General features: G+C 47.0%; 1 pseudogene; it reads left to right on the top strand.

Moving 5' to 3' along the window:
- The first annotated feature begins 922 nt into the window (after window positions 1-922).
- LOC119159454 (phosphatidylcholine:ceramide cholinephosphotransferase 2-like) lies at window positions 923-5,528 on the top strand (annotated as a pseudogene).
- Window positions 5,529-9,696: the final 4,168 nt, after the last annotated feature.

The following is a 9,696-nucleotide window of genomic DNA, read 5'->3' as shown; positions in this document are numbered from 1 at the left end:
AAGGAAACGGCAAAATATTTATTTCAGAGAACAATTAATAAACTGGCGAGACTTTGTTGTCTCAAAACAGCACCTCTGGGTTTTAACAGGTGTGGAAGTTCGCAAAGCAATTTCTGAACTGGAGCAAAGGAAAACTACAAATGTTGAAAAACACCTCTTTGAAATTATTTCCATACTGTTTTTCGACCATTTCCTCCTTCATGCACGCTTTTGGTGTCCACGGATGTGTCCTGGTATGTCAGACCTCGGTTTGTCCGTAAAGGGAGGAGGGGGGCTGTAACAGAGCGATCTTGCGCCTTTGTCAGCCAATTGACTTTTCTTCTCTCATTTTCTTTTCTCTTTTCTCCTCTTTTACATTGCCCGTTGGACACAGTGGCTGCCGCTTGACTAAAAATATGATGCAGTGTTTGTACCGAAGCTTGAGTTCAGGTCAAAGTATTAAGGGCTATTGCTTGCTCCTCTATTCCATGCACCTATTTCAGCATGCCATATCCGAAAACTGTGCGAAAAATGTATCTAGTATATTTCCTTATGCGCAATAGAACGAAATAGTACCTTGCTGCACTTTACAACCACGTTCTTGTCCTTATTTATTTATTGAGAACCATGCCTTGTAAATTCACCTTCACCTGCTTTACGTCCTTCGACCACCTGAGAACGCTCTGTTACGTTGAACGGCTTTAAATATACTTTAATAATGTCCTCGGTTGAACACCCCCGCCCAAATTTTGGGGAGGGAAGGGGGCTAGCTACGGGCATGGTACCATTTACTAGCTTGTCTTTCCCCTTCATTGGACACTTTGTAGCAGACGTCGCGCAATTCGGGGCATCTTGTTCGCCGTTGCTACCCTCTTTGTAGTTGCCATTGCAAGCATCATCGTCAATTAACACAGGATCTCATTTCATCGTCAGATAGTGCAGTATGAGCGATCTCGTTGAGGTTGAATGGGGCACCCGGCAACTGGCCTTGATGGGCGGGGAACCAGATGACAGTGTGGTGCTTCAGATCACTCCAGTCTGCGCTCCGCAAGATACGAAACGCTTGGTCGGAGATGCTGCCGCGTTCGAAGGCTTTGATGGCTGGTCTGGAGTCCCTGTAGATGACTTCCCGTTGGCTATCGAGCATACTTATAGCTATAGATACTTGCTCCGCTACTTCAGGGTTTCCGGGGAAGATTGTGTTGTGGCAGAGTAAGAATCTGTTTCGCGGGTGATACTGTCACGGCGGCGCGTGACTGCCGTGAATGCAGCGCGCACTTACCGACTGCGCCGCCACATCTCGCAGAGACCAATCGCGATGCGCCTATTGCATACAACATCCCAAAGCACTTTTACCTTGAACGCCGCATTTTTCTACCCCCAGATCTGAAACTTAACAGACCGCAGGTGCTAGCCCTATGCCTATTACAGACCCACACGTACCTTAATTTTGCCAAGCTTCACGTTTACTATCGTGATGCGTGCTCCAGTGACACGTGTCTTTAGTGTGGACACACGGCGACACTCACACACATGCTCCGGGAGTGTAGAAACACTCCTCCCAACTCTACCTCGAACAAGTGGGAGAGGTCCCTCAGAAGCTCACTTCTCTCCAACCAGCAATGGGCCGTCCAGCAGGCCCACGAAGCGGCCACCAGGTACTCTCTGTCAGTCCCTACGTGGGAGACGCCTGCTACGTGCTATGCGGGTCCTGTAGGGCTAAAATAGAGTTTTCATTCATAGTTTAGCATCGAGAGCCACAATCCCCCACTGGGGTCATGTTATTTGAACAGCTGTCAACCACAAGTTAAAAATAAAGGTTCAATTTGATATGATTTGATTTAATTTGCAAAGTACCCAGGAATCGTGCATACACGTAGTCAGTCTCAAAACCTGCTTTCTAAGAACCGCTTCTGTAGCATTCTGTTGCAAAGAGAAATGGTGGGAGGCTTCAGAACGCGCGGGGGTAGGCTAGGGCTCTCGATTATTGGCACGTATTTGAAGTCTTTCAAAGAAAAAGAAAAATGGGGCGCTTATTTAAGTAGGGCGCTTGCTGGGGATTTCCCGCTATCTATACGCTAATTGCCACGTGTTCCCGTGAATACTCTTAGGTTTGTTAAGGTGAAAGACAATACGTTTTCCACGGTGAAACAGGTTACTTTTGTTTGCCCTAGATAATCTCGCGCGCAGAAAACGGTCATATTTTTCTAACGCAGAAGAATATGACCGTTTGTCTCCACACGGGCAAATGACGCGAAAGCGCACTTGGAAAATGAAAAACCTGGGACGTTCCCGGTACCAAACGTAGCCGCGGGCTGCTGCGGTAACGCGAGGCACTCGCCTCTGACAATGCTTCCTTTTGGTAGCCTTGCCGTCTTTCTTTATTCTTTTGTGCTTTCGTGTCTTGGCGGATGAAAGAGACAAAACAATGATTTATCAAACGGTAATAAAACACAGATGTTAGAAACGTATGAGAAAAAGATTAGAAGTTCGAAAACAAAGCCAAGGCTCGGGAAAGAAAATAAGGCAATGTGCAAAAAGAAAATTTCGATATTCATATGCGAGCATTGAGCCTTGCTCATTGTGTTACTTTTGCTCTAGCGGGAAACTATGAAGAGAAGTCGAACTTGAAATGATTTCAAGAATTTGGCAGTGTTTGCACTGCTGCTATTTACGTCACAGCGCGTCGGTCCAATACACTCAATGGCTTCTATGTTGCCTAGAAATTCAAAATCTCCCCATAGACGGTAAACGATACCTAAACAACCTAGCTTTGGTGGACAGCACGTATCAAACCCGGCTAGGTATTGTTATTTTAAATGCTCTTTGCCAGCTATTATTACTGCGTGCTTGTACTAACCACCGACCATGACATACGGATGTCTTACAGATGACCTTAAAAAAGGCGTCTCTGTACCTCCCCAGACTCTTGACATGGGCAAAATGAGAAGAATATTGTGGATACTTCCTGCACAACGTCCAGGTACATAAGTTCTAGCTTCTTTCTCGAGGTATTAGTATGTATAAGTTTAGCTGCACAACCGTAGTCCACGCTTATGCTCACCGCTTTCACTTTGCGGCCTTAATTAAGAAAAAAAACTTTTCGAAGTATTGATCTCGTCCTCCACGTGGAGAGAAAGGCCATAAACACCGACAGCATCCTGCGCCATGTCAGTATATATGGACTTGTCTTTTTGCTCCGCTGTAGAGTCCTAATTCTTTCATGCTTCTATTTGCTCCTCGCGTTCCGACGAAGTACAAAAAAGTTCTTTTGCAGACAGGCACGATTCATACTCTGAATCTTATTAATCGAATTTAGGGAAAACGCCGGCGTCAGGGTCTCACGGATTTCCTCAAGCATGTTCGAGTTTGTACTGTGATGTTTACTATGTTCATCGGTTATCGTCGTTGTATATTTGTATGCACTGTTCCGGATGAAATTGAATTAACACACTGCTTCTTTTGCAGAGATGTTACCTATATATTCAAACGCGTGTCATCCATGTCTGAGGAAGGCGCCTGTGTAAATTATCACCATTTGCACCAAGTGCGAGTATGGGTACTTGCATATTTATTCCTTGCTGTTTACTATTTCTTGTTGCTCTAAACAATGCCATTTAACTTTAGCAGGAGAAACGGACGACCCTGGTGGTCCTCGCCTTCCTGTCGGTGAACCTAATCCTCAACCTGACGTGCTTGGCATACGTGCAGGAGCGCATTCCCGACCACGTAAAGTACCCCCACCACTTGACTGGGCGCTCGACGTGTCTGAGTTCATCATAATATCCTGCATCTGTTCCACGCTTGCCTTGCTGCTCATCCACCGCTACAGGTGAATTGTCTTGCAACGTGCTTTTTTTCACTGTGGGCATTTTATACTTTATGACGAGTATTACAATATTTGTCACTAAAGCCTCTGTCGCAAGTATAACGTAATACTTTTCTCCAAAAGCAAGTAGGTCAAATCCACTACTGAGAATGAAACGGATTGCCCAGCTGCTGAGCCGACTTGGACTGTCCGTAAGGCACATTCTGTGGATACATGTACTGTGGAAACGCAGTCATTTTAACTCTTTCTTACATCGTTGTCAGGGAATGTTCCCCCCAGCGCTTTAAATGCTTGCACATGGTCTACCTGATCCTGAGTATGGCGGGGATACTCATGGTGCTACTGTCGCGTGGTCAGTACACTGTCGATGTGGTTGTTGGCTACTACGTCACAAGCAAGGGTGTTCTGGATTTACCACACCCTTGCGAAAAAAATGGCAGTGGCTTAGCTCAGCTATGCCAGGCTATACTAAGCGTTAGCAAAGGTTCAGCTGATTATTTTTCCTTCTCCATGGCTATACCACAGTGGCAAACGCCAGTCATAGGCGCTATCAAGCGGCTCCAGCGCAGTGTCAGATGGTGACTGCACAGGGAAGGCGTGCCCGTCGGCGTCCATGTCTCCCAAAGCAATGACGGCACTCCTCTGGAAAGCACACACCGGCGGCGGCAAGTCGCACGCGGCCGCGGCCGAGTGCGAGGGAGGTGCCGGCTCCAGTGCGTGACACCACTGATCGTCTGCGCAGCGCATCGAATTGCGAGCACACCAGCGGCGAGCCGCGTGCGGCAGTGGCGGAGTATCATTGCGCATGCGCAGACCAGTTCCACGTGATATTGGCTCAGCGAGGCCAGTGTAGCTAACGCTACCAAACATGGCTCTCAAAGTTGCGTCTCAGAATAACTACCTGACACAGTCACGGTGGTTCTCACTAGACAGTTATAGTTTCGTTAGCGTGATAGCGTAGGTTAAGGGAATGGCGTTACCGTGCAGCAAACGTTCGTTGTGGGCAGCGTCTTATAGTTTAGCGGAATAGGGTTTACGTAGTTTACGTGCCCCAGCTGGGATTGTGGTGCCACCTATTATGTGGGTAATAAGTTAAACAGTAAAAATGAAAAGAAAACGAGAATGTGTGCCTATGCCATTGTGCGAAGCATTGTTAGAAGTTTATTTAAGTGATAACAAATGTAAATAAATTTGAACCACGCACCAAACGCGAAAACATATATGTTGCCGATTTGTTTACATAGATATTGTAGTTAGGCCTATACGCATTCAAAATGGGAAGCTATCTCAAAAACTACGCCAACTTATCCGTATTATTCGGTCATCGAAGCTAACTGAAAGTAGGTGAAGCGGCTTTGAACAGTCGTTTGCTGTGAACAAGCTGAATCTTTCAACAACTACACCAAAATCACTTCGAAGCGGGCGTCCGAGAGCACCGCCATGTTTACGCACACTACGTACACCTACGCTACCATGGTAACGAGAAATCTGAAAAAAAAATACCACGCATACGGGAAGCGGTACAGGTAACTTACGTATCTGCGCATGCGCACTTCGATTCCGGTATCACGGTACGCCCGGTATCCGGGTAAACCCGATATACTATAACTCTCTACTGCTCACGCACTTTGAGAAGAATGTGGGAGGCGTAGTGCCACGCCAGTACGAGTGACCGCTGCCTTGGCCCCGGAGGTGGCTGCCGCGCACTCGGGTATCCTGATTGATTTGATTGATTGATTGATTTGTGGGGTTTAACGTACCAAAACCACCATGTGATTATGAGAGACGCCATAGTGGAGGGCTCCGGAAATTTCGACCACCTGAATTCTTTAACGTGCGCCCAAATCTGAGCACACGGGCCTACAACATTTCCGCCTCCCTCGGAAATGCAGCCGCCACAGCCGGGATTCAATCCCGCTACCTGCGGGTGAGCAGCCGAGTACCTTAGCCAATAGACCACTGCGGCGGGGCTGAAAAACTAATATTGCAACAATAACTTCAAATTTGAAGTTTAAGCAGTGGGCGTTAACTTCTTATACGTTCTACGGGACGCGCTGTTGCATGGTGGCAAAATGCGGCAGCGCCCACTTCACGATCATCAAAACCTATCTCAAGAGCAACACACCTCAACAGCTGCGCTCAGAATTTGCATAAGAGACTGCAATAATATTCAGTAAATCCTTTAATTAGCAGCTTAGTAGAAAACGTTGAAGTATTGTAAAACTCGCTTCTGACAACAAGCTATTTTTTTCTTGCCTATTCTTTAGTCAAGCTAATTAATTGAAAAGGACACCCTCCGAATTATGGTCCATTTCTTGGTGTGGGTCGTGCTAGGTATCCGAAGAGGAACATCAATATCATCTGTCTACGTTTGGTGTCAATGACATCCAGGAACTGGATCGTGGGTGCTTTTATGTTACTGGGTTGAATTGAACGAGTTAGTGCCGGAAGAAGATAATCTGTTCCACCCGAGTATCATGCAGGAGGAATTTCGTTATAACGATGCTGCGCGAATGCGCGCAAAAATGCGGGCCTTTACAAATCGAGGTATTTAGCGGTAATCGGCACAAGAGAAAAAAAACATGCCCACGCAGTCCGCACTTCATGAACACGCGCCACTTCACATTTCGAAGAGAGAAGAAGAAGAAGAAGAAGAAGAAGAAGAAGAAGAAGAAGAAGAAGAAGAAGAAGAAGAAGAAGAAGAAGAAGAAGAAGAAGAAGAAGAAGAAGAAGAAGAAGAAGAAGAAGAAGAAGAAGAAGAAGAAGAAGAAGAAGAAGAAGAAGAAGAAGAAGAAGAAGAAGAAGAAGAAGAAGAAGAAGAAGAAGAAGAAGAAGAAGAAGAAGAAGCTCAGGTTGCGGCGTAAGCCCGTTTATTGTCCTGCTGTACCAACTTCAGCAAACCCACTTCGCAGTCCTCTCTACCGGAAGGGACGACTCCAACTCAGAATGACGACTGATCAAGTGACTCCGATGGGGTCTGCGTACGATCACTGGGACAACGTCGTGGGCAGCGCAGAGAACGTGGAGCCGGACGCGCCTCCACTGGCCGTGGACTCCAAGCAGCTACCGAAGAAGCGAGCACGCCGTCGTGGTTTCCGTGTGCGTGGCGGAGATGCGCGTGGCGGAGATGACAAACCACAAGGTACCTCTATGACCATGTCACTAATAGTTCCAACTTAGGCACTGCCAGATCAACATTAGACGCAAGACTGCCAGATTTGCGTGCTATCGAACGAAGTACTAGCCTCAGCTCAGCGATTCATCATCCACGCTCAAACTGCTGCTTTTGGTGCGGGTGCTTCCGTTTTTTAACCCTTCTCCCTCGGATGCCATCATCTTTCTCCTTTCATATGCATAAAATGTGGCGTGTATCAGTCTTGTGCTGCTTCCGTGCCAGATGATACTGCATTACTTCTGCTCGTCCTACATAAACAATAGTGGCCTGAGCTTGACATCTTGTGTGTTCCGAGCTACAAACAAGGCATTAATTCTAGAGAAGATGGAAAAGATAAAAAAATCGTGCGCATTAGGCGTTTCTGGAGTCAACGACTGTGTTCGAATCCTCAGACGATAATTAAGATAGTATACACTCTAAAGAAATATCGAGTAAAAAGGGTGTCTTTTTGTCCCACAACAATAATCGTCGTCAGGCTTGCGTGCAGTTCCTTTCTTGAAGACTCGGTGCTGGCCACATTCCTATCGAGAATGCAATGTAAACCTGATAATGGTGATGTCGATCGTGACCGGAATGTACCGGGCCCGCGGCAATAGCGCAAAGATGGAACGTAATATAGACGACGATTATTGTTGTGGGACAAAAAGACACCCTTTTTACTCGCTCTTTTTTTACATTGTAGGTTGACAGCTCAGAAAACAGCATCGCACCCATGTTTTCACAGAAATGAAACGCGTCTAGACAGTTTGGATGGATGGATGGATGGATGGATGGATGGATGGATGGATGGATGGATGGATGGATGGACGGATGGATGGATGGATTGATGGATGGATGGATGAACGGATGGATGGATGGATGGACGGATCGACGAATGGACGGATGGACGGATGGATGGATGGATGGATGGATGGATGGATGGATGGATGGATGGATGGATGGATGGATGGATGGATGGACGGACGGACGGATGGATGGATGGATGGATGGATGGATGGATGGACGGATGGACGGATGGATGGATGGATGGATGGATGGACGGACGGACGAATGGACGGATGGACGCGGATGGACGGACGGACGGACGGACGGATGGACGGATGGATGGATGGATGGATGGATGGATGGATGGATGGACGGACGGAAGGAAGGAAGGATGGATGGATGGATGGATGGATGGATGGGTGGATGGATGGATGGATGGATGGATGGATGGATGGATGGATGGATGGATGGTTGGATGGATGGACGGATGGATGGATTGATGGATGGACAGATGAACGGATGGATGGATGGATGGATGGATGGATGGATGGATGGATGGATGGATGGATGGATGGATGGATGGATGGATGGATGGACGGACGGACGCATGGATGGATGAATGGACGGATGGACGGATGGATGGATGGATGGATGGACGGACGGACGAATGAATGGACGGATGGACGCTTATGGACGGACGGACAGACGGACGGTTGGACGGATGGATGGATGGATGGATGGATGGATGGATGGATGGATGGACGGACGGACGGACGGACGGAAGGACGGACGGACGGACGGAAGGAAGGAAGGATGGATGGATGGATGGATGGATGGATGGATGGATGGATGGATGGATGGATGGATGGATAGATGGCATCCATCCACCAATCAGATGATGTAGCCACCAATCAGATAACCTCCTTCTAGTTAATTCTACCCGCTTAAAGTCTATTTTGCCCTCCCTGTCCCTAAACCCCAGTGCTTTGAAAAACTCTGTGCCATCATCCTGAACTATAGGGTGAAGCCCTTTACAGAACGTTATCAAGTGTTCGGCAGTTTCTTCGTCCTCTCCACACGCACTGCATACCGTGTCTACTCCTTCGTATTTCGCCCGACATGTCTTGGTTCGCAATACTCCCGCCCTGGCCTCAAACAGTAGAGAACTACGCGGAGTATCATCATAGATCCTTTCCTTGGCAATTTCTTGCTTAAAAGCTTGACAGATCTTTAGTGCGGACTTCTTAATCATGCCAATTTTCCACATATCGGTCTCGGCTTGCTTCACCTTCTTCTTAACCGACAATTCTTTTTGGTTTCGGCCCCTGCTGTTGTCCAAGTATTTACCAGTCAATTTTGTGCTTCGCTTCCTCCATTTTGTATCAACATTATTCGTGTACAAGTAGCTGAATATCTTCCTAGCCACACGCTCCTCCCCCATTTCTCTCAATCGCTTCTCAAATTTTATCTTGCTGCTAGCTTCCCTGCCCTCAAATAATGTCCGTCCCATATCACCTCGTACTCCCTGATTTGGTGTATTCCCGTTAGCTTCTAAGGCAAGTCTACCTATTCCACGTTGCTTGATTTCTAATCTTGCTTGAACTTCTGATCTCATGCACAAGACCGCATTGCCGAACGTCAGCCCAGGAACCATGACCCCTTTCCATATTCCTCTCACAACATCATACCTATTGTAATTCCACAGTGCCCTGTTTTTCATTATCGCTGGATTCCTGTTACCTTTAGTCGACACGTATATTTCGTGTTCCCTTAGGTACTCGGTCCCATTGCTTATCCATACGCCCAGATATTTGTATTTATCTGTGATCTTTAGTGTGACTTTCTGTATTCTAAGCTCACTACCTTCATTATCATTAAAAATCATGACTGCTGATTTTTCCTTACTGAATCTGAAATCTAACCTGTCTCCTTCATTACCGCAGATTTC

This window comes from Rhipicephalus microplus, chromosome 3, assembly GCF_043290135.1.
Source record: "Rhipicephalus microplus isolate Deutch F79 chromosome 3, USDA_Rmic, whole genome shotgun sequence".
Classification (NCBI taxonomy): domain Eukaryota; kingdom Metazoa; phylum Arthropoda; class Arachnida; order Ixodida; family Ixodidae; genus Rhipicephalus; species Rhipicephalus microplus.
This window is presented reverse-complemented; position numbering and strand designations above follow the sequence as displayed.